At 36.4% G+C, this 25,890-nt stretch overlaps 1 protein-coding gene across 2 annotated transcripts in view; it reads left to right on the top strand.

Annotated features, from left to right (window-relative positions):
- Lingo2 (leucine rich repeat and Ig domain containing 2) overlaps window positions 1-25,890 on the top strand; it is a 1,024,105-nt gene that overhangs the window by 186,305 nt on the left and 811,910 nt on the right. For both annotated transcript variants that reach the window (XM_026786729.1, XM_026786730.1), the window contains exon 2: window positions 11,144-11,240. The gene's annotated coding sequence lies outside the window, so the exon portion shown is untranslated. The remainder of the gene's footprint in view (window positions 1-11,143; window positions 11,241-25,890) is intronic.

Genomic DNA, 25,890 nt, shown 5'->3' with positions numbered 1-25,890 from the left:
AAAAAAAACCAAAAAAAAAAACTGGACTCGTACTGCTACTCTGGCTGCATGGCATCACAATTAAGTACTAATGGGTAGCATAATAAAATATTTGAATTATGGAGTAGAATAATAGAAATATGATCATATATGGCCCAGCATTTAAAAGCTATGTGATTTGAGAAAATGTATCTAATTACTTTGAGTTTTTCATTAACAAAACTGAAATGATAATAGTACTAATCTCATAGTTTTCCTGTAGGCAGGATCCACAGGAAAAGACTGCTTAGAAATGATCGTTAGCGGTGAGTAGTAGTCTGGGATATAATGCCTGTGGAATTTATTTTCTACAAAATATTAAAATATTTCACTCACATTTATCTTCATATAGTTAAGGTGTGATAATCATCTGAGTTTCCTCACAAAAAAAGATGTTCAAAAAACAAAACATTAGTATGCAAAATGAGAAAAGATGGTTTAAAAAAATCAAAACATTAAAAAGGTCATGTTTCTGATCTTAAAACCTGAAGCAACTGCTCGTATATGAACGGAAAGTTTATATCCCCAGATTGAGGGTAGAGAGAGCCTTATGTGTAGATTTTATTACTGCCACCTGGCCCTGCAAAACCTCACCTGAAAGGGACAGATGACAGGCAAACCAGACTCATAATGTTTAGGGGAATCTGGGGGACGCTGAACCGAAAGGATGGATATAGCCGTGAAATAAACTCTTAATGTTTATACCAGACATTGGATTTTTGTTCTGGTTCTCCTCCAAAGCAAACCTTCCTACTTCTGCCAGATTTCACACGTGTGAGTTTGCACGTTTGCAGAGTAGCACTGAATTGCCTGGGGAGCCGATATCTAGGGCCTATCATTTTCCTCTACTTTTTTGATCTTTTCAGGTGAAATCTTTCCCTCAGGCTCATTGACCTAAAATGAAGTGGTCCTTATGTAACTGCTCCAAGGACTGTTTTACATACAAAGTGAACCCTGAGCTTATCATATTGAGGCCAAGTCACAGGCCCTTCTCTGTGCTCTTCAACGGCTGTGCTCCTGAATACTCAGTCCAAACACCTGGATTATAGAGGCACGTCACACTATTTTAGAGACAATTCCCCATTCTATCACTTCTGTTGCTCTATTCCACAGCCCTTCTGCCTGAAATCACAGAATCCTGGAGTCATAGTGTTAGGTAGCAAAGTCATCATCTTGCAAGCTCTGTCTTCAGAAGGGAACGTCTGAGAAAACGTTGCCACGCTTCTGTGATCAAATGAGTTTGTTAAAATTTATTATATTGTCAGAATGTCAGAATTTTTATAATGTGGAAACACATAAAGTTGGGGAAAGGCAGGTATACAGAAGAGAGAGTATGGGATAAGGGAAAGTGTCCACGGCAGAGACAGCACCTCATAGGACTGACCCTCTGGCCTGTACATGTCTTCTCTGGTTCACAGACATTAGTCACATGCCTTTGAGAATACCCAGAGACTCCTGCTTCACTTCCTACATACAGAAATAGCATCGCTGTAATTACAATAGCCTATCACTTTAATAAATAGCAATTCTTGATTATGGGATTGGAAAGTTACTGGAAGTAGAGAAAACACATCTTGTCTTCTGGTTCTGCATTGCAGCAGCCAACAGCAAGATTCCCCGCCATACACTCAGATTCCCACTTTTCTTCCCAGTGATGCACAAGCCTCCTGGAGCTTGTGCTGTTGCCCCAGCTGAGCTTGCTTTTGTTTCCAGAATATTCTAAAACTCAATTTACATATGATATACTCTCTTAAAATCTAATGTATTCATCAGTCACCCATTCACCTCATTCCACAGGAACACAGGTAGTGACATACTGATGATTGTATGACATAGTAGGTTCATCATTTTTAATTGAGCTTTTTAAATCTTTTACTAATGGTGGACATTATTTGATGTCTTTTCTTATATCTAATAATAAAAATGTAAATACTGGGAGACATGAGTTTGCAATTTTATATTCAAATGCAAAGAAGAGGTTTACTAAGTATTCATTTAAAGATCTAGACATAGATACTGGAGAGATGGCTCGTCAGTCAAGAATACTCAGTATTCTTGCTAAGGACCTGGGTTTGATTCCTAGCACACAAAGGGTAACTTGAACCCATATGCTATTCCAGTTCCAGTAGATTCAATCCCTTCTTATATCTACAGACACCAGGCATGCATGTAGTACAATTTAGACATAACTACTATATTGCAGAGAATGATTAGTAATTCATATTGGAAAAGTACATACCTTATACATGTATATTACAAGAAATTATGTGTTCTAAGAGAGAGTTGCATTGAATTTTTCATAAGTCCAGTTTGAGTGATAAGGGGCAAAATAAAATCAATGACTATGACTCTTACATTCTTGTGGGCAGGCATGATGACCAGGACCAACTCCTGCTACAATACACCAAACCATTCTGGTTGCTGGCCATCAAGCCTGCTTTCTTCCTCTGCAGGACTTCCCTTGCTTCCTTCATTAATAACCACTGTTGCTTTTAGTTGTTGGTAGGTAGATGGGCAAACAATTCATGTCCTGCCTAGAAGCACACATACACATCTATCCAAAATACACCACAAAAGACCTAATGATCTTGGAATTCATAATCATGTGGAAATCATTTCAAAGCAAACGTGTTTACTTATTCTCTTACTCAGTCTTTGTCTTGCTGTCTGATATTGCTTTTTTAGCTCCTCTGGTTGTCTCCACTGGCTTTGTGTCCCTTAACCATTTTATTTCTCACTGTCTCTCTGCCTCTCTCTGTCTCATTTGACTCAAAAACTTTCTGTGCCTTCTGTCTCCCTCCTTTCATTTTTCCTTCTTTCCGAATTTTTTATTAATCACTCCTTGCTTCAAACTGTTATTTGTTGTGTCTATTGTGACCTTCCTGGCCACTGTCTTTCAGTAATTTTCTCTCCTTTATCTCTCCTGTGTCAATTCTCTGAGCCGACTACTTTGTTCCTGACATGGTTAGTCAACAGTGCCCATAACCTTAGGAAAAGGGTTGCCATATACAAATTAAGGGAAGTTATAGGTCACAGATGAACAAGTCCTTTCCTTTAGCCTAGCTCTTGTTATTCTTATCTTAGCATAAACCTATTATAACTTGCTATGGTGATGTTACTGAGGGTGAGAAGGCATATCAGAACCTTCATCTGCAGAAGACTGCCTGTTTGTAAACTACTGAAAACATTTTGCCCACTCTGATTGCTGCATTAGCCCATTATTTGTGATTTCTTCTCAAAACACCACTCCTCACATCATGGAGGCTACCATAGTTGTTTGAAGGTCTCCTAGGTGAAAATATTTTCAAAGGAAAATAATACCATTTACATTTAAGTTCGATTGAATATTTCTCCCACAGTATAAGGGTGAAAGATCCATTTGTCTAACAAATGTTTCTTTCAAGTTGGGAGTGACAAACTAACAAGTCACTGTGTTATTCACCATTATTCATTTGAAGTGAATGAACAGAACATGCGGTTCTGTGAGTGGTGTCCTTGGTGAAGTAGGAGAGATGACTTTACAGCTTGTCCTTGGTGGAAATCTTAATATTCTTTGTGATGAAATGTAAAGTAGGCATGAAGCACTTTGACTATAAACTGAAGGAGGCTGTTGTCATGTGTCAAAAAAAAAAACTTGTGTGATTGAATTGCAATCTGAAATGAAGACTTTGTCACAGTTAAGTTTTAATATAAAGTAAGACTAGTATTCATGGAAAAGTTTTGGAATCTTCACCTTTGAAGATACAGAACCAAGGAAGGTAAGTTTTTTCTAATTTTTATTAGTTATTTAGGTTAATATTTAAATATACACCAGAATCATGAAAGTCTTTGGGGTTCTATTATATCCTTGATGTTATATTTAAAAGAAACACTTTTCTGATGATATTTGGTGATGTTATTGGCATTTGGGTAGTTCATATTTAATATTTTTGAGACTGCACATTGTTAACATATGGCAATATCATCCAGATGGCTAGTGTTTGATGACCAAGTTTGCATTTATACAAGATTCAATAACAAGACCAGGGGAATTTAACAGAGCAGTCTACAAGTTGTTCATTGTGGTTTGATGTTTAACAATGCAATTAAACTTTTAGATACAACTAATTCTGGAAGGTCATTATTCAGTCAAACTAAATACAACAACAACAAACACATGGAGAAGTCTCTGTCTTTGACATGTCTGTATCAACTTGGATTTTTCTTCATATGCTTCCACCAAAGAAGCACACACATACCACATAGACTGAATGCATATGAAAGCAGATGTCTTCTATTAGGTATGACTTTAGCAGAATTCACAAAACAGTGTAGAGCAGTGCCAAACTCTTCACCAGATTTTCTGTTTTGAAAAATGCTTGTTTTACCAGCCACAAAATATATCAGTAAAAGCTTTTCCATATTGCGACTTTGTGGCTTTTTTGTTTTCTATGACAAAGTACATTGATTTTTAAGTATTATCACCAAGAAATTTAACATTACTCTCATAACAGATATAAATGTTATGAGTTTGTAAGTATATAAACATTCAAATATTTTGAATCGTATGTTTGAAATTTAGATTACACATGTGTTTCTAAACTTTTCCCAAGTTTGGAAAGTTTAAGAGTATTAAGTTTCAAAATATTCATGTCATGGCTACTTTAGAATTACTTAATGTTTAAATAATAACTTATTGATACATAATGAAATATCTTAAGTTTCTAATTCTGCATTCCATACACAGTAAAATGAATTACTATAAGTTAAATATATTGATGGTCTTTACTCCCATAATTCTGAAGAGTTGTGGAACATACTTCCCAAGAGTTTGAGAGCTGATGTCATCCAGCTTCCTGTGTCTCCACACCCAGGTTCATTACCTGAGGATCATGAAAAGATTTAGTAGTCTCAAACCACACTCTGATCCTGTAGTTGCTAACTCCTATACAGTGACTCACTTTGTCAAGTGTCATCTTTATGACTAACTATAAATTACTTCATGGGGATACTGGACAAAGCTGTTATACTAGTATATTCTGGGTGTTTATTCCTTTCCAGCCACTGGCATACAGATGTGTTTTTACATTTTTATTTTCTTCTTCAAAGAAGGTGAATTTGAGCCAACTATCTGTAGTTTATTATGGCATAGCAAACTAGGCCAAAGCTCAGTGACCTGAACCTCAACTCCCTTGTTTCTCATTTTGTGGTGAGCACATTGGGCTCAACTCTTCAGCACATCTGCTAAGCTCTCCTTTGCGGTTATGCAGTTGTGTTCCCCTGACAGTTCAGCTGGGTCTGAGTGGTCTAAAAAGGCTAACACCCATCTGTTCCTACCAGGTGTGTAGAATGTCACTGCACCTTAGAGCAGTTTCTTCGTTTAAAAAAAAAGTCTCTTAAATTCACTTCTTTATTATTTAAATAAAATATTGCAAATAAAATAATACCATACTCCAAAATTAATGAGACCCATAGTCTATACACCTCAACAAATTTTTATAAATTTAGAATGGCCATCCTGAAGTTGTAGTGTTTCACATGGGATTTTGCTTTGACCATTTATTATAATTTCAAGTTCTTGTACACCCCCAGACTGCAACTCCATGGCAAAATGAAAGCTGGGGAAACAATTTATCATTATGTCCTCTTTGCAAACTCCCATTCTAAAGACCTTCATTCTACTGAAAAGAGTTATGAGAGAGGAAGCATGGAAGAATGAAAAGCTTTCTGCTCCCTAGAGGCTGTATTATTCTATCATTCTCCCTCCCCTGCAAACGGCCTATGAAGCAGATCTTTAAGATGGAGACACTGTGTGCATGTGCATGTATTCTTATGTTGTGTTTTCTGACCTTAAAGATGTAGTCATGTAGTAGTTATATTAAGAATTTGTTCATTTATTTTTCATTACCACAAAACCTCTTCCAAAGTATAGAAAACAAGAATTATTCTCCTTACATTTTAATCAATTATTATACTTTTAGATATATTTTTTTATTTTTGCATTGAGACACAACAACGTGGCAGGCTTTTTTTTTTTTTGGATTTTCGCGACAGGGTTTCTCCGTAGCTTTTGGTTCCTGTCCTGGAACTAGCTCTTGTAGACCAGGCTGGCCTCGAACTCACAGAGATCCGCCTGACTCTGCCTCCAGAGTGCTGGGATTAAAGGCGAACGTGGCAGGTTTTTTTTTTTTGTGATATTTCCATAAATAGTGAGTCTTGGTTGAACCTTTCTCACAACTTCCTGTCTTCCATCTCCCTGCCCCCATTTCCTGTTTATGTTCTTTAGTTCCCAGCATTCCCCATTGTACATTCATAGTAGGAGTGTTTCTCTAATCCTCGTTCTTCACACTCCCTTAAAACTCTGCTTATTACCCACCTCATGGGACACTTCTAGTAATGTGTCCCCTACACACGCATCTTTGTGGTCTAACATTAAAGTTATGGCTATATTGATTCCTGGATAAATGTCATGAATGATTGCAACCATATTATGAATTGAGTATCCTGACATCAGTAGGTTTGTTTCATTTGTGGAGCAACTAAGAACAATAATAACAAATAGCTGGAAAGAGATAAGGTTGCAAATAGAACACTGATTTTGCTCTTCAGACACATGCCCTCAGTTACGAAAATATTGAGATAAACACCAATTCTGTTATTTGAAACCCAAAAGTAAGGTCCAGTGGGTCTTTGGCTTCAGTCTGTTTTCCTTCCCACATTGTGACCCCCCCTGTCCCCTGCTATTCTCACAGTTCTCTGAGGTGTATTTAAGAAGAGAATGTTGGAGTGGAATGAATATTCTCCAGCCTCGAAAAACACATCACAGATTACACATTCCAGAGCATGAAGCAGTTTGACACCAGGGAGGAAGAGAGAAAAGAACATCCCTCCGCAGGAATCAGAAACGAAATAGCTCATCTTGCATTTGAGAGGCTCCACACTTGCCATATGACATGCAATTTAACTTTAATTTCAGTCCTCTGCCCATTAAATGGGCCTGATGTACTCTACATTCTCAAACTTCATTAATAATGGATGGAATAATATATAAAAAGTGAACACGCATTGCAAGGATGCAAAAAAATGTTCACTCATATATTAATGAACTAATTATAAATATCCATCTGTTTCATTGGGTCTCCTGGAGATTATAACAATAAAATTAATGAAGAAGTATATAAAAAGTATCTGATTCTTCCTTTGCCCTAGCCTAGCCTTCCTGCCCTCAAACTCAAGATTGAGAACAGATACTTTAAAGGGTTCCATCAGGGAAGAATGCAATGAGACATGCTATTTTACTGAATATTAATATAAGTATATATTAATATAATATATATTATATGTTAATATAAAGCATGGGTTTTAGTGCAGCCGGAAAACTGAAAAGGAAACCATGCCTCTGAGATTATAGAGCAATGGCAGAATGGGGAAGCCCTTCTCCTGTGTGGACTGAGAAGGACGGAGACACGGAGACTTGAAAGCGGGACCCTTTAGAACTCTGGTACCTACTTATTGGAGATGATATCATGCAGCCAGTCACGGCCTCACCCCAAGAGTTGGGACCCCAGGAAAAACCAGGATGGCTCACAAAGACCTATAGGATATTTTTTGATAGAGCAAGTTCTGACAGGCTTTTTAAAAGTCTGTATGCAAGCAGAGTTGAGCTCTGCGGGTGAAGTGTGGTTGTAAAGGAAATGCAGACCTCGACAAGCAGCCGGAGATCAGCCCAATCCCCTTCTGCTGCCACTTAGTCTCTCTTTTATGCTCCCTAATACGGAACGTAAGAGGATGCCAGCTGGCAAAGGAGAAGCGAGGTGTGCAGAATCTCAATGCCACAGTCTCAGAGCAGGATATGGAGTTCGGTGCCGAAGCTGAAGACAGCTTAAAAAACATGAGATCTTGAGAGACATTTACTGAAAGGGAAATTCAGCCGGCCTTGTTTTTTTTCAAATTCCGTAAATAAGTTTAGCCTGTCAAGTACATTTGATATGTCAATATTATTTAATAGATCGTGTGGGCTATGTTTTTATATTTAACTTTAGTTAAATATCTAATAAATATCCAGTAAATTAGAACTTTTCATCTTGTTTTGTTTCTTCTGCAGAAATAGAAATCCATGAAGGCACAAACATAGTGTTCAGTATTTCACTGCTGTGATTCGCACAATCAGGACTTTATTAATTATTTATCAGAAGTTTCTGTGTTAGTAAAACTAAATTAGCAATTAAAAGTTATAGCCCTTAGTTGATGAATAACAGTGATTTTGCTGACTTTCATATGATGACTCTTATTTTGAACACTAATTTTGGTTATGTTTGGATATGTTTGTATATCTGAGTTTGCTTGTATGTGCAGCAGGGCAAAAGAAGGAAGGGGGAGGAGACAAAGAGACACAAACAGAAAAAGTTGGGTTGATATTGACAGAGTCTGAAAATAAAAATTGACAAATTGGGCAACAATGAATAATTCCTGGCAAATTTACAGATAGTATCTCTGAATGGAAACAAAAATGTTTACCCATAGGATAATTTATTTCTCATAATAAATATTCTCAAATAAAAGCTGAATGACAAATAGGTGGAGGTGCTAGAATGTGTGTTATAGGTGATTCTATGTCTTTGTTTTCCTTTAGTGAGACTTGAGGTTTGGCTTTGCTTTCTTTTCTTTTTTCACATAACATATCCTGATTAAGGTTTCTGCTGCATCTACTCCTCTCAGTACCTCCCTACCTCCCTGCCAATCCAGATCCACCCTTTCTGTCCTTCATTAGAAAACAAACAGCCCCTATGGAATAAGAATAAAAATAAAATATATTAAAACAGAACATCATAAGAAGGTAAAACAAAAATAACATATCAGAAATGGATAAAACAAGCAAGTCAAAGAAAAAGAGCCCAAGAGGAGTAAGAAACAGATACACACTCTAGCACACAGGAATCTCATAAAAATGCTGGACTAGAAGCCAAAAATATAAACAATGAACCTTTCAGGCAAATATATGTATAATATATATACATTTTTTAAAAGATACAATTAAAAAGATCAACAAAACAGAAGATCCTTCACATGACATGAACAGACAAGGGTCCTCCAAAGATGTAGGTGAGTTCACTTTCGGTTGGCTAGCTGCTGCTGTGCAAACAGCCTATCCTTAAGAGTAGTTTGTTCCCCACTCCGATTCCCTTTTGCAAGTGGTTATCATTTGGAGATGACTTCTGGGTTAGAGTTAGGGCCATGTGTCCACTTCTCCATTCAACTCTAGGACCCAGATGGTCCAAAGCCCTGCAAGCTCTGTGAAAGCTGCGGGTTCATATGTGTAAGAGTCGTGTTCATTTGTAGGTCCTTGTTATCTTGATATTCTCTATCCACTCTTTCTCCTATACTTTTCCACCTCTTTTTTCATGGGGTCCCTTAAGCCAGAGGGGAGGGATTTGACTGAGGCATCTCCTTTAGAGATGAGTGTTCCAATATCTCTTTGTAACCTATGACTGCTGATCTCTGTGGGTTTTCGTTTCCCATCTGCTACAGGAGTAGGTTCTCTAATGATGGCCGAGCAGGTGCTGATCCATGAGTTTAGTAGAATGTTATTGGGAAGTCATTTTGTTGCTACTTTTTTTCTTGCTTGTCTTAATTTTTAAATCAGTAGCCATTGTTTTTACCCTAGGTCTCTGAGCTATCTAGTCTCAGGATATTGGCCAACCAAACAGTATTGGGTATGGGTTCCATCTCATGAAGGGGCCTTCAGGAAAATCAGATTTTGGTTGCTTATTCCCACAAGTTTTTGACATCGGTGTACTAACATATCTTTCAGACAGGAAACTATTATAGATCAAAGTGTTTATGGCTGGGTTGGTGTTTATGTTTTATCTTTGATACTTTACATAGTACCTTCTGTACCAAAGATGCTAGTGCATAGAAATGAAGGCTTTGTGTAGGTCCCATCTTGATTTCTCTAGTTGCATAGGAGTTGTCTTTAGCAATGGGGACTTAGTGACAGTTTGGAGAGCAACCTATAGTCTTGGTAATATCCTGGTTGCTTGGGGGTTTCTATAGGACCCATAGGACCCACTTGGCCAAAAAAGTAATTAGATGTAACCCCATCAATGTACTGGAAGCTTCCTTTGTTGACATGAGAAAAGTTGGGAATCTGTCTCTTCCACTATTTTAGTTCAGTTAGATGGCCTTCATATATGTGTAAAATTGGGTAGAGAGTAAGGAGAGTCCACAACAGGTGCTCTATTGCAGCGCTGAGGGTCAGAGTGGCGAGCTGGGTATGGAGGAGAGGAGGGACAGTGAAGATCTGAAGCTTGCTGCCTGTTTTGCTAGCCTAATTGCTTCTCTGGCAGGCTTGGCTGATGGGTTCCCAAAAAAGCCTGCTGGAGTTGGGGGCTGAGATAAAAGAAGTGGGGAGGGAATTTGGAGGTGACCTTTGTATGATTCCTGGAGATGGGGCAGGAGAGACACTGCAGCAGGTGGTCTGTTAGAGAGCTCGGAGGAAAAAACTTAGAGATCGAATTTGGAGGAATGAAAGCAGGGGTGAAATCAACAGTTAGCCTACCTGCTTCTCTGACTGAAGTTTTAGGTGTTTTCAATTTGTCTTTTAGAAGGCCATCTCCAGATCTTTTGAAATAAGAAATGGTAGGATCTGAAAAAGCTGCTTATTGGTAGGGACCTTGTCTGTCAGGCCTAAAACCTGGGTGAATTCTCCAACGTGGGGAGGAGGAAAGATGACGACACATTTATGCTGCATGTGTTATTCTAACAGTAGCTATAAAGCATAATTTGATCTCTCTAATACTTTATTAGCTATCTGTTATTCCTGGTATATAGAAAATTTTGTTTCAAACTAAATTTTAAACTAAAATCCTTTGATGTGAAAATTATCTTACATTCTAAGCATTTTCCTAGGGGTTATAAAATAATACATATGGGTTCACAAAAACAAATATGATGACATTATTTATGAGGAAATGTAAGCAATAGTGTCATTGGGGATCAGGACATTAGTTTGACTCATGAAATTACAGTCTGGAAATACACATGGAATTTTTATTTTGGAGTTTAATCAAAAACAGGTAGAAACTCTTGAACAAAGTACTGTTTTTTTTTTCCTCTCCCTTGTTACCATTTTCTTTTTTCATTTTAGGGTATCTACTGAGGATGGTTTCAAGATGTAGAATGGTTAGATGTAAAGTACCCCGGATGAAGCTGAAGAACCTGTGTTGACAGTACTTCATGTTGCGGTAAGAACAAACGATTCTAATATGTTGGCCCTTGGAAAATAGAATGGAGAGCACACAGTGTGTGCATGTCTCTGTGTGCAATATTTGTGGCAGCTTTATCATTAGGAGTTAATAATGAAATAACATGGTGACTAATACTAAGTGGATAAATTTAACATTTTTTTCATTCTGTTAATTACCTCGCAAGTATCCTCAAATTGAGTTGGGCGTGTCAGAGAACTCACGTCATGATACGTTTCAGCTGTGTGTGTATTATCTGTGTTAGCTGCTGCTGACACAGCCATTCTCAAAGGTAAGTTTTATCAGATCCAGAGCAAACGGAAAGCTTGTCTACAATCTTGCTAATAGTTGATGGCAGGAGTGACCCTGGGATGGGTGAGGAGGCAAAACTTATATTTAAGGTAAGACCCTGAAGTTAGTTAATTAGTTAGTTAGTTAATTAGTTTATCTATTTATTTATTGATTTATGTATGTATGTATTTTATACATCTACTGTTTTGGTTTTTGTTTTTTTGATGCAAAATTTCTCTGTGTAGCTTTGGAGCTTGTCCTGGAATTCACTTTGTAGACCAGTCTAGCCTTGAATTCAAAGAGATCTACCTGCCTCTGCCTTCTGAGTGCTGGGATTAAAGAAGTATGCCACCACCACCTGGCTAAGACCCAAGAGTTTAAATGAGTAACTCAGAAAAGTGCCATATTTTGGTCATCTCAATGGAATATATATGATTTTCATTTATTTATGTATCATTATTCTTGAAGAAGTAGTTCTGCAAGTCATCAACCAGTCTCAATGATACATACATCAGAACATTTGGATGGTGTAAAATCAAGTGATATTGGAAAAGTATACGGGGTATTTTTCTTATTCATCTTTGCTTTATAGTAAAAAATTGGTAGGTTTTCTCTACACAAATGATCATTTGTGACCAAGGATAAGGTTTACTGGAACTAGTTCTAACCCAGCCTGTATGCATAACTGGCTTCCAGCCTAAAAAAGGTAACTTAAAATGTGCCAATTTCCTTTGCTCATGTACATTATGAGGTACTGAGAAGACTCCACTGAAGTAAAAGATAGTCTATGCAAAGCACCTGCCATTCTCTCAATACACTACAAATCCTCAAGCTAGGAAATCCTATCAACATCATTATGATGTAAACATTAAAAAAATATAGTCAGGACTTCATTGTCTTTCTACCACTGAAGATGTATGATTGAAGAACTACAAAACAAGAATTGGTGAATTAAGATTCAACATTATGCAAATTTAGTCTACAATATGTCTTACTTACCTGGATAGGCAATTTTAGATTGAAGATGGAATCACTTGAAGTATCAGTGCATTTTGACAACATTAATCAGTAAACAAAAGAGCACAGATTTCTTTGTTCTTCATACTCAGCAATAATGTTGGATTTACTTGGTCTGTCTTTCTTACCTGAAATATTTTCAGATGAATTCATCTATACTAGTGATTGTTAACTAGAATGCCGCTGTGTCTCTGTGTGTTATTCAACCATTATCCCTTGGGAATCTATTGAGAATCTTCTTGGAGACAGCCATGCTTTCAGAATTTGACAACATTTCTAGTAATAATCAGCACTAATTTTATGGAAATATACATCAGGCTTAAACCCATAGGTTACATTTTTCCATTCTAAGTAATTCATAGTATGTGGGGTGAACTTGTTCAATGAGCAATCCAGAGGAAAAGTTTACAATCATCCCCAAGTTCCAATGTGTTTTCACCTTTTCTGTGGATGAAGTAAACCTTACAAAATCAATGAATGCAATGCAGATACTAAGACAGCAACTCCAATATTAATAGAGAATGTCTTACTTCAGAGGATAATGGGAAGGGAAGTTGGGGCTTTACTAAAGCTGTTTTCACTTGTATTTGTTCTGAGAATACTCATAAAACTGTCTATGCGCTTCAGATACTGTATTACATTTCAATTCATGACTATTGAATTTGCACAGAAGTTCCTAAATAAAGATTCTACATCCCTACAGTATGTCTAGTGTGTGTTGCCTTAATTTAAATAATAGTTGTTTTATAGGAATAGAATTCTCCATAATAAAGACCACATATTGTTCCATTTGCCTTTTTTTTCTGTAATAAATATGTTTGTTTCCTATCCTGTTAACTCTAAGCTAGTGATAAAGATGCTTATTTTTTTTTTCGGTTTTTAAAAACAGAGTTTCTCTGTGGTTTTGGAGCCTGTCCTGGAACTAGCTCTTGTAGACCAGGCTGGTCTCGAACTCACAGAGATCCGCCTGCTTCTGCCTCCCGAGTGCTGGGATTAAAGGCGTGCACCACCACCGCCCCAGACCCTTGGTACAATGACAATCATAAGAGTTACATTGCCTACAAGCAAGGCCACAGGGACTGGACAAATCACCTGCTTCTTGAACCACTGCAAATAATCTAAAATGGAAGCTGCCCTTCAAGATCTACTCAGAAGCTTGATAACAGATGAATCAGCTTACATCCTATGCAGCAAAACAAAAATCTGAACAAAGAAATTAATCATCTTCAAAATGTATTACCAGGTTAAGGACAATACATTTTACCTTAGTTTTTTTCTTTTTCCATAAGGCATGTGTGTTATATGTGCACCTTTAGGCCAACAATTCTCATCCTCACATTTTAAAATGTTTAGAGAACTGTGAGAAGTTTTGTGTATATTCCCAGGAAGAGGATGCTGCTCTTGGGTATCTGCTTACGTGGACTAGATGACTTCCAGTAATCTGTGTGTAAAACATCATCATTCAAACCAACACACTTCTTGTACACTCCACTAACTGGGACTCAGCATTTTCCTGCTATGAAGATTTAAGCTTTATAAGCTAATAAAGGAGTGTGGTTGTTGGAGTTCAAACTGAAAAGCTTTACTAAGTAAGCATTAGGACATATATCTAGGAAGCTAATAGGTTTTAATAATGATTCTCTGCACTTATTTCATAGTTGAATAACTTCCTTTTTTCCATTATGCATAAAACCTTGATAAAGCAAATTTAAAACTGCAGACCATGTTCCAAACAACAGCAGTTCTCATTTGGTTAATATGAATTTAATTCCTTCTAGTGAGCACTGGCTTTTATACATGTGCTAATATGTCAAATCTTCCCCCAGTTACCGCAGATCCATAGGTTAATAAAGTTTATCAGCAAAAGTTATTGGCTCCAGTTTTAAAGTTAGCACATGGTGAGGCTAGGCCTGAATCTTGGCACCACATCTGCTACAGCTGCTTGTTAATCCTAGGATAATTCAATTTTATAACCATGAAGAGCTAGTTTCATGCCAGCCAGCAGAAACTCATATGGGAACAATTGGCCTGTATTTGTTTTATTTAAGCTCCCAAACACCGATTTCGCCATCACTTGCTAAGTCAGGCACTGAAAAGCATATGCAGAGTGGGCCTGATTTGTAAAATTACTGATTTGTAAAACTACTCCAAAAGAAATTTTATGAAAAGAAAAATGTCTAGTTTTCTGCACATTGTTTTTCTAACCATTGACCTTGTTTATTTGAACCAATTTTGTTGACTTTTTAAACATCATCTCTCATATAATCAACTGTCAGAGATTAGGCTAATCTGGTATTTAGTCAAGCAAGCCTCCTTTTAACACCAAAGTGAACTCATTCATTCCCTGTTTCTGTGAACCCTGCCTTTCTCTGTCTCTCCATAGACACGTACACACCATATATACCACCTCATCTAGTCCACCCAATTTTCTCCAACATAATATGTAAATTTCTTACTTCTTTCCAATCTCCTGGCTAATGATTTAACTGTCTACAAGTTGAACTTTCTGACCTTATCTTTGACCATAAAACAGTAACTCTTTGGAGACAAAGACTCGATTTTCACTCCTGTCCACATTTCCCAGGGTATGCTATCCTGGCAGGTAAAAACCTCAAGAGAGCTAGAAAAACAGTGACTCGACAGGAATGTGTAGGCCACAAAGGCATAGTTTTAGGAGGTAGAAACACCAGAGATGAGGAAGAAATGAAGGGTGGATGACATAGTTCGTTGAAGTTGAAAATTTATGGCAATTTTACTATCTGTGTCTACATTTCCTCTACTTTAGATTTATTTCTCAAATACTCACTACCCTGTAAGATGGTAGACTCAAAAATCTACATGACTCAGGTTTTCAATGACATTATTTAAACTGTATACGAGATATAATAAAACTAAAATTATATCTTTGGAATTATAACAGCATGCAAAATTTACTTTTTGGGTCAGCTCTAAAACTTAAACTGCATGCAAAACTGTATTTAAAATAGTTCAAAAGGAAAGTGTAAGATCTCCATAAAGGTATGATTCTCTCTCTAGGTAAGTTGCTGAAGGAGACAGACGAGACTGCAGGAACACATATTGGACATGTTGTTATATCAGGTTTCTCTGACTCCCCCAGAGTATACCTTTTTTTTTCAGGATCATTTTTGACATTGATTATGTTCATTATGGACAATCCTAATAAGTGGCAACCTTTTGAAGACAAATATCACTCAAAGTAATTTTTAGTATGAATTTTTACTGCTGATTTTCCTCCTAATCTTATTGAAGAAATTTATAGGTGATATAGATGACATGAATTTTGTGTTTGCAAAAATAATTATTATAACTTTGAGAACTTAAGATCATGTATATTAAATAAATGAATAAATGAGGGAAATATTTATTTTAAGATAAAAATACATGATTTGTAGATCTTTGCTGAGAACAAAAGAATAATTTTTGACTCCACAAGTAACCACTTTTCTAGTTGCAAAGAACTAGTTATGCAATATTAGATGATATAATTGTAAATCATCAATATAAAAGCACATGTGCAATTATCACTATGCTTTGGGTCAATCTATGCTACACCAGGGTTAAGGAATGCATGATTACTGGATTTTTTCTACATTTTGATAATGACAATAAAATATTAAATACCATATATTAAATATGTTTATCTAAGTTCTAAGAAATGGCCTAAAGTCCTATAAGTGAACGCTATGGCAGGTCTCTTAGGCTATTTTTCCTTGTCTTATTCTATTTTTTTCCTTCTTTTTCATCTTTCTGTAATTATTGACTTCTTCTAGAACTTTCAAAGATGATTCTGTCAGGGTGTGATTCATATTGAAGCCCTTCAGCTTATGTTATTTTAGCCAGATTCTTTTCTGTCTTTCTTCTGGGAGGCGTGGAGGAGAAGTGTCACAGCGATTTCATATGGCAGTGAACACATATAGACCTTTTAAGTTGCATTAGTCAACATCTTTTTCAGAGGTATTTAAAAACATAAAATGCATAAATAAAATTAATATTTTCACTTTCCTAGACACCTGTCAAATTCTTGACATGTTCATGCCCTATAATTGGCATTATATATTCAAAGTGAGTTTTGCAAACAGCAGGGCTTCCGGCAGTCTGAGAGCTGCCTGTTCAATGGGCAATCTGCAAAAATGGAAGTCTTGTCAGCCACCCTTCACTGGTGTAGGAGGCAAGAGCCAGCTTCTCAGGAGCCTACCTTCCCATCTCCCATTTCTCGCACATTCAGACACAAAGTTTCATGCCTATTTCTTGACTTGATTATCCACAACAATCTGATTCAACATCTTGACAAATACCCAAAGTAATACAACTATAAGTTACCAGTGTTTGTCATACACTAACTTCAAAACATGTAACATAGCAAGTGTGATGGATTTATTTATCTGTTGATATTGTAGAAAAAAATGAGTCACCTAGCACTTGAACTATTTTGTTTTCAAGAGGAGATTTTTAGGAGCTAACCTCGTAACCTTTCATGACTTTCTGCTCCTGAATAAAGTTTGAAAAAGAAGGGAATGAAGGGAATAGTTACCAAATGATAGCCATCTGCAGTTATACTGATAGAAGTGCTGGAACTGTTGTACAACAAAACAAACACATGACACAAGTTGTTTTTACTGCTTTCAATTCACAATGATAAACACCAGATAAAGTTGTGCTTAGTCTGATTAACTTTTGTATTCTATACATGTGTATTAAAAGATCACAGAGTATATTTGGATAAATTTGTATCTTTTATGCATAAAGTACAAATCCATTTAAATTATAAATATACAAGATATAAATAGAAGATTATCCTGCTTAGTTTAGTTGTGCTATTATGAGAAGGAAGGCATGAGGAGAACAAGCAGGTGTTTCTATGATCCGACATCAGATGTTATGTTCGGCACTATCACCCAGATGCCATTCCCTATAGCTAACATGACAGAGATCCAGTAGAGCCAGGGAAATACACAATACCCATGTGTTCAGGAAAGGGAGAAGGCACAGACTCAGTGAGCAGCAAGCCTCTCTCTGCCTGATTACATGTGCGACTAGGAGTTGCAATCATCAATCATTATCTAGAGCCTGGTCCTCAACCTGTGGGATGTGACCACTTTGGGGGGGGGGGATCAAAAAAATCCCTCTCACAAGAGTCACATATCAGATATTTATATTATAATTCGTAACAGTAGCAAATTTTTGCTCACAAAGTGACAACACAAATAATTTTAAGACTCTGATAACCATCACAGCAAGAGGAACTTTATCAAAGGACTACAGATTTCCCAAGGTTGAGAATTACTGCTATGGAGCCAAACAGGTGACGACAAATGGAAAAGGATGCATGGTAATGAAACAGGTATAAATCATAAGATCCTATGTCCTGTGTAACATTTATTACCATGCTGATAGCAGAATGAGCAGACATGCTAAAGAGTTTACAACTGTTGATGATTTAAACATAGGTAAATAGTCACAGGCTGTACTGGGTCCCATGAAAACAAAGATCTTAATTCTAAAGAGAAGAAATGCTGTTTCTTTTCTTTTGAATTTTGATATAAACTGAGCTATAGAGGAAACGATTTGCACTTCAGGGAATCAGGTATTTTTTCTCTATATATGTATATTATATTTATTAATGTAAATATATTGCTAGGCTTACTTATTTTATGTGGTCCTTTTATTAATTAATTTACCTTTAAAAACAATCTTTTCTCATTTTACATCCCAATCTTTATTCCCATTCCCTCCACCTTTCATTCCAACACCCTCCCCCTGCCCCGTCCACTCCTCAGAAAGTGTAAGGCTTCCCATGCATAATCAACAAAGTCTCATATTACTTGAGACAGAACCAAGACCCTCGCCCCCCCTGTATCAAGGCTGATCAAGGTATACCTCCAAAAAGAACAGGCTCCAAAATGCCAGTTCAAACAGTAGAAATAAATCCTGGTCCCACTGCCAGTGGTCCCAAAGACTACCCCAGCTATACAACTGTGACCCACATTTAGAGGGCCACATTTGGCCCTATGCTGATGGTCTTGTTGTCAATCTAGAGTCAGTGAGCTCCCATTAGCTCAAGTAAGCTGTTTCGCTAGGTATCCCCATCATAGTCTTTACCCCTTTGCTCGTGTTATTGCTGTTCCCTCTCTCCAGCTGGACTTTGGGAGCTCAGCCCAGGTACTTCGCTGTGAATCTCTTCATCTGCTTTCATCAGTTGCTGGATGAAGGTTCTATGATAACTTTTAAGATAGTCATCAATCTGATTACAGGGGAAGCCTGTAATATTGATTAGGGTCTTAGCTGGGGTCATCCTCATGGATTCCTGGAAATTTCCTTAGTGCCCAAGTTTCTTGCTATTGCTATAAATGGTTTCCTCAAACATGATATCTCCTTCCTTGCTCTCTCCCTCTCTGTCCTCCCATCTTGAGGATCCCAGGTCTTCATGTCTTCCTGCCTCTCCCCTTCTCCCCTCCACCCCTTCAGGATTTCTGAACAGGTGTGCATGCAATTGTTCAACAGAGGTACCTTATTCACTACCTTCGATAACCCAGATACTGTTCTCTGTGGAGATAAAGGTGTAAGATAGAACCCTGACTTTCAAGATGTACATGTGTGGAAGAGGCAAAGTGAAAACCAGAAACTTTTATTAATTCATTGAGAAACCTGTGAAGGTATAGTTGTAGGAGTGATTGTATCCTCTCAAAGTTTTCAAGGAAGACCAAATTATATGCATCTAGAAATAGTTGCCTCAACCGGAAGAGGATGGAGTTTGAGGGAGCTTTCAACCCACATCCTTATACATACAAAAGTATGTATGCCAACAAATGGACATGGCAAAGTACAGATTAAATAGAAACAGGAAGTTATCAGAGGTGTACAGGAAATAGTGGTTTTAAAAATGGAGGCAGAAGTGAGGAGAAGGCAGCTATGAGCAATCATTCAAACCTCAAGGTTGAATGGCACAGTAAGTCTGCGTGAGCATCAGTTGTAAAGTAGATGCTTTGAGTGTCTTCTTCTGCAGTTCATAACGTACTCTTTCTAACTCTTCTGTGTCATTATTTATGTACTGTTTTGGGTTTTAGAAATGCAAAATGTAAAAACCTAGCCTGGTAGACTTTCAGAAACTTGTGTAGAAATACCAGAAGGCAAAGTTTTGCCTTTTGCTTAAAAGCAAATAGTCACAATCATTGAAATATTTTAAAAGGTTTTATTTTTTGAATTATATAAAAACATATGTGTGTCTGTGTATGTATGTATGTATGTATGTGTATTAGTTTGTGCACATGTGAGCAGTACCAACAGACACTAAAAATGGCATTAGATTATTTGGAGATGGAATTACAGGCAGTTGTGTGTGAGCTACCTGGTATCAATTCTGGGAACTGAATTCAGGTCCTTCACAGAAACAGTGGACACTCCTTGCTAAGCCATCTCTCCAGACCCCCAAATTTAAGATTTGTGATATAATATAGTATAATACATATGATATATTTTACTATAGACTACCTATAATAAAATATAAGAGGAAAGAAATGAAAAATGGTTTACTAAACAGAAATCAGAACTTAATGATTTGGAAAATTCTCAGCCTGTACATGTTACAAAAGATGAGAAAGTTGGTTCTGAAAAGGACATGAAGGGTTACAGATAAACAGTCTCACCATGAAGAGATTGACAATGAATGTAATCCATTTTAGAAAAAAATCAAGAATAATAGATTAGATTATAGCACCAGAAATCCTACCAGATTAAACTAAATAGGACATAGGTAAAATAAAATGAAGGCTTTCAAACTCCCAGGACTCTAAGATGGGAGACCAAACCTGTATGACCAAATGGCTATACACAGGTCTTTTCCTCTAGAGATGGGAAGAAATGGTTGCAGCTGAGGTCAGAGGTCAGAACATCTTCTTTGCGGTTGAGCCCTAAGTTTACAGACCTGGGAAAATAAGCTGTCTCTGCCATTTTCTTGAAGGACAGTGCCATCCCCTTTGTTGGACACCTCATGAATTACTTGGCATCACAGGAAAAGGTTGCCCATTTGGCTGAGATAAAGGTACAGCTCAGGAAAATTGATAAAAGGTATTGCTACCTTCCTGGAATAGAGCATAAAGTCAATGATATTTGTATTCTTGTCCCTTAAGAGAACTAGTGGGCTTTCCTTGCTGAGTTCTAGACTTGTTTGAGGTCAGTTAAGACTTCTTTTCTTGCCCAGGTCTCCAGTTGGAAATATTAACATTATTCCTATGACTGCGATGACATTGTATTGGGGGGGGGACACATTATACACATCACTTCGAGGATCACAGCTGATGAATTACTCCTTCTAGCTTACTTTATCTGTCATAAATGACATGTAAATGAGACATTGGATAATTGACGGATACTGGTATGGACTAACAGTTGGGACAGTTTTGTAAACTGCATATATTTTACATGACAGAAGGACATATTGTATTTCCCAAAATCCATACATGAAAACCCTATCCACCAATATCACTGTAGTCCAAATGGGCCTTTGTGTAGGTCCAAATGACCCTCTGCAAAGAGCTTGACTTCTCTGAGTTTTCAATTCATTGTCAGCTAAATGATATAGCAATGTGTCCTGCCATTTTTAGAGTTATCTGAATGCCTTAAATAAGGGTTTTGCTTTGTTTTTAATGTATGTTTAAGACAGAAGTATCATCATCACTATTATCTTTTATTCATTATTAATTTCTATTATTCTAATCTTTGACTCACGGTTGAAAAGCAGCATGACAATGAGATCCCCGTCTTTATAATTTATTTATAAATTTCCATATACAAATATTTGTCATAACTACTGATAATAAAGATCTGAAGTTGTAATCAATGCCATTCTTTACAGTTTTCTAATGATTCAAATTTGTATTTGAAAACTTGTATTATGTAATTGTAGAAGCTTACATGAACAAGGGACTGAACCATAAAAGAAATGTTCAAGACTTAACATGTTAATGTTATATTAATCTCACTCTTGTAGAAATTTTGCTTTTCCTTGTGTATGGCTTTAGAATAGAATATTCATTTGTAATATGATGTAGTTTTAGTATCTTTTAATTGGTTCCTGGGATATAGTATGATATATAGTTTTCCAGCTAAATACAACTCCTCCTTTTTTATATAATAGTAGCATCTGTGTATGTACCTGTGAGCGTATATGTGCATGCATGTGTGATGTTTATGTATATTTTTAACTGAAATTTATTTCAGCAGCATGATTTGTACTAAGGACTAAATATTTCAATTTTCTAGTAAAATGATTTATAAAGTATTTAGAAAAGCTGAATGGTAAGAACTTTCTTTTAAAATACTTGACACTTGAATTCAGCTTTAAAATTTTGAAAAGGTGAATTATAGTTAATCCCAGTGGGATTCCTGAATATGCATTTGTTAGACAACTTTGTTTGTTTGCAATTGCATTTTACTTTTCCATATGTATATGGGTAGATACTTCAAAGCTATTTTCTTTACTCACAGTGGCTTCATACATGAAAATACTAAAAATTTAAATCTTTTCATACATCAGTTTTAAAGCAATCTTTAGTTCTGCTGTGTGTCAAGGTTTATCACATTGCACTAACCCATATTGCTGCTCCCTTACTTCCACACTCAAAGCTTTTTACTGTACCTTAGCTAATGAGATAGTCCAAAATGGAGTAAGAAAAGTAAATAGGGTATGTAGTAGGTTACTATACCAGGAAGCCTTTTCAGGACAGGATAATTTACCACTTCAGTATTTGAGATGGTTAGTCAGGTCCTTTTACCAGTGTTGTGCTCTCTGTCTGAATGAAGTCACAACATTGTTGAAAACTATAGGGACAATTTAAAAATTAAAACACTTCATTACATATAACATGCTAATCTCTTCTTCAATGTCACTTCCTGAAAATATCTCAAGAATTTTTATATTACAGATATATACTTACCTTATTTATGTTTTTGTATCTATTTTAAAATAAAGTTAAAGATTACTATTGATGATTATCCTTCTTTTAGAGAAATTATAAAGCAGTGGGGTATTTCTATTTCTTTAGCAACATCAAAACCAATATCCAAACTTAATTCTTAGAAAACAGAACATGCTACTTTTAATAGAAAGCATTTTTATCATGATGGATTTATTCAGCAGACAATTACTGTATTACCAAAGTGATCTAAATTAATCTGAAATTGAATCATCACTTGTACAAGCATATGGAAAACTGAAGTAATTTTAGATTAAGATATACAAATATTCTTTTAACTTTAAAATGAATTCAAAATAAATTGAACTGTTATTTCGCACTTTCATTGTTTCTTAGTACTTTGTTATAAAGTGAAAAATTATAAGAAGCTTATTAAAAGTGTGAAAGTGCGTTCTGGCAAGCTAAATATAAATGAATAAAAGATATCTGAGTTTAAGTGATTTAACTTTTCCTTGATCTTTTAAAAGGGAATGCTTCATTTTTATCCTATTCAACAAGAAATTGTTTAAAGCCTGTGGCACAAGGGTGAAGACTTAAGCCCTTGACATTAAACCTATTAGTCTACTTGTCTGTCAAAGTCAATTAGAGAAGGGTCACAAAGTAGACATTTCTTTGAGTAACTCTCCTAGCTCACATTAGTCATTTACAGGCTCTTCCTAAAAGACTTATTAGCTCGTCTATTTGCAGGCGATAGCCACTGCCGGGGCATGCAGCCTTTGGGTTCTGTTTGGCTGAATAATGGTGTTCTCTTTACAGGCAGGAATGATGATCAGCGGAAGCAGTGTAATAGGAGTTAAATTTATGTGCCTGCCAAAATTATTCAAAGAATAATAAAATAAGCTTTAATTACCAAGTACAACAATTTAATAAGATTTGGTATTTTCAGATAATTGAATCTGAGCTTATCCCCGTGTCTGTTCATTATGTAATGAAAAACTATTACATTCCTATACGTTTCCATCCACAGCCCCTGTACCAACATAAAATATTATTTAATCCTCACAATTTTATTGGTGTTTAGTGGTAAACATATCCTTTACCCTTTTCAGAATTCTGTCCCATATGAAATATCTTATATTGGTTTTTCTTGTTACTATCTCACCAAGGTCTAAAATGGGGTATAATAAAATTGATAATTATCAACAAGTATGTTTAGAAATGACTGTTGGTGAATTAATATAAGAATTCTTCATATGTGGAAGGTAGTTTAGGGAGTCAGGATCATAGAGATAGTTGGTTCCTGAAAACATTAAACTATAAGAGGAGTTTTGAGTTCATAAGTTATATAATTCTGTGTATGAAAGTAAGAACATGTCAAGAACCATGTTTTAGAAATCTCCTCTGGCAGAGTATGGAAAAATAGATAGTAAAGAAGGAACTAAAGACAAAAACACTATGTGGCAGAGTATTATAATCTTAATGACTGTTAGGATCCAAAACAAAGAGGAAGGAATGAAAATCAAGAGGGTATCATAGAACTGATAAGTAGCTGGATGATAAGTTGATAAGACTTTGAGCATAGTTATTGAGCAAGTTGTCAAAAGAGACTGGACTTATTGTTGTTGTTCCATTTTGGAATCAAATCCAGGGCTTCTATACATACTGGGGAAGTTGTCTAACATTGAGCTTAATCTGCAGTCCTGAATGCAGCAATCTTCACTGCCAGTGTGGTCATTTAGGAAGAAGGACAGGGTTAGCTAGAGAAAGGTTCTCAGCATAGGACTAATAGACAATCTGGAGGAGCTCTTCTGGAACTCAGGAAGTTCTAAATAGAATTAAAATGTACAGATCTGTATTGTATGGAGCAGGATGACTCTGGGATTTAATAAGATTTCTGTGTGCCATACTTAGCATGATGTCTATAGTAGACGTAGTGCCCTGTCATGATATCTGGTTTTCCTGTAATGAAATGGATACTAGGAAAGGGTGGGTTAGACTAGGATGAAAGTCTGGTTCCATGCTTACTGAGATGGACAAGTAATGGAAAGGGGAATCAGACACCCAGAATGCTACTCATGATAATGAGACCAAATAACTGTATTATATCAGGAACTAAAGGGGGTATCCACTAGACTAAGGGCAAAGAGAATAGCATTTGTCTTGAAATTTCTTTCTCTCTTTCCTCATAAAATTAGAGCTGTCCCTAACCCTATTTTAAAACACCCATTTGAATTGTATTTCCATCATTTGTACATATTACTAAACAGAAAGATAGAGTGTCTTTGAAATTAACGACCAGTACTGTACTTGATAATGGGATGAATCCAAGCTCTGCTTCTCTAAACCAAGCCAATCTTGGAATCTAACAAATAGAAAAACCATGTTATCCTGTGTCATGCTTCTAATGGCACATATGAACTATAGGGACACCGACAGATCAGGAAGTCTTTAAACAGAGTAGTGTAAAGAATAGTCCGAGATCAGAACAGTACCTTTTTTGGAGGAGTCAGGTCAGCTGGCCTGTCCACAGAATGCAAGTCTCTCTAATGGTAGGAGGAACTCAATATATTGAATAGATTTTATCTGCCAAGATAGAGGTGGCAGAGATGCTCTTGTTGGCACTGTAAAATAATTCCTAGACAGCAGAGAGACACCGAGCTGTCTTTGGAGAACAGAGACATAAGTGCAAATTAAGCAAGCCATGGTTATTCACTCTTTATATTAGCGTCTCTACAATCTATAAATGCTATTTAGGGTTTTCACATTCTCAAAACTGTCATTTAATACAGAATGATGTTACACATTTGAGAGTCAATTTACAAACTTACTGAAAAGGATCTGACATCCATACAATAGAGTGTATAACTAGGGACATTGTGGCGGTTTATTTGCCACTGTGAGTTTAATCTGAGTCACCAGATATCTAATTTATCATGAAAAATAAAATTCCAGGAAGTTTTTCCCCTTCCTAGGCAGTTTCATTGAACAATCTGGATTCTTCTGCTGGAGCAAATGGCTCATGTGGAAAATATTTAATTGCTTGCATTTCTGTGACAGGAGTGTTCTGAATCTAAAATAACCCATGAAGAAAAACAGCACTGTAATAGTCAAAGAATATCTTCTCAAAGGTTACTGACCTATCCTAAAAGCTTTGGGCCATTGTTCATGATGAGTCTTTGTAGGAAAGTAATGACTAGGGGTCTGTCCTAAATCTACACTCATTATAAGGTGAGCTCAGAATGTAAATTGTTTTCTTTGAACCCAAAGAAAAACATATAGGCATCCTCCTGAATATTAACCTTCATCAGGCGATGAAAGGAGACAGAGACAGAGACTCACATTGGAGCCCCAGACAGAAATCTCAAGGTCCAAATCAGGAGCAGAAGGAGAGAGAGCACGAGCAAGGAACT

This window comes from Microtus ochrogaster, linkage group LG5, assembly GCF_000317375.1.
Source record: "Microtus ochrogaster isolate Prairie Vole_2 linkage group LG5, MicOch1.0, whole genome shotgun sequence".
Lineage (NCBI taxonomy): Eukaryota > Metazoa > Chordata > Mammalia > Rodentia > Cricetidae > Microtus > Microtus ochrogaster.
This window is presented reverse-complemented; position numbering and strand designations above follow the sequence as displayed.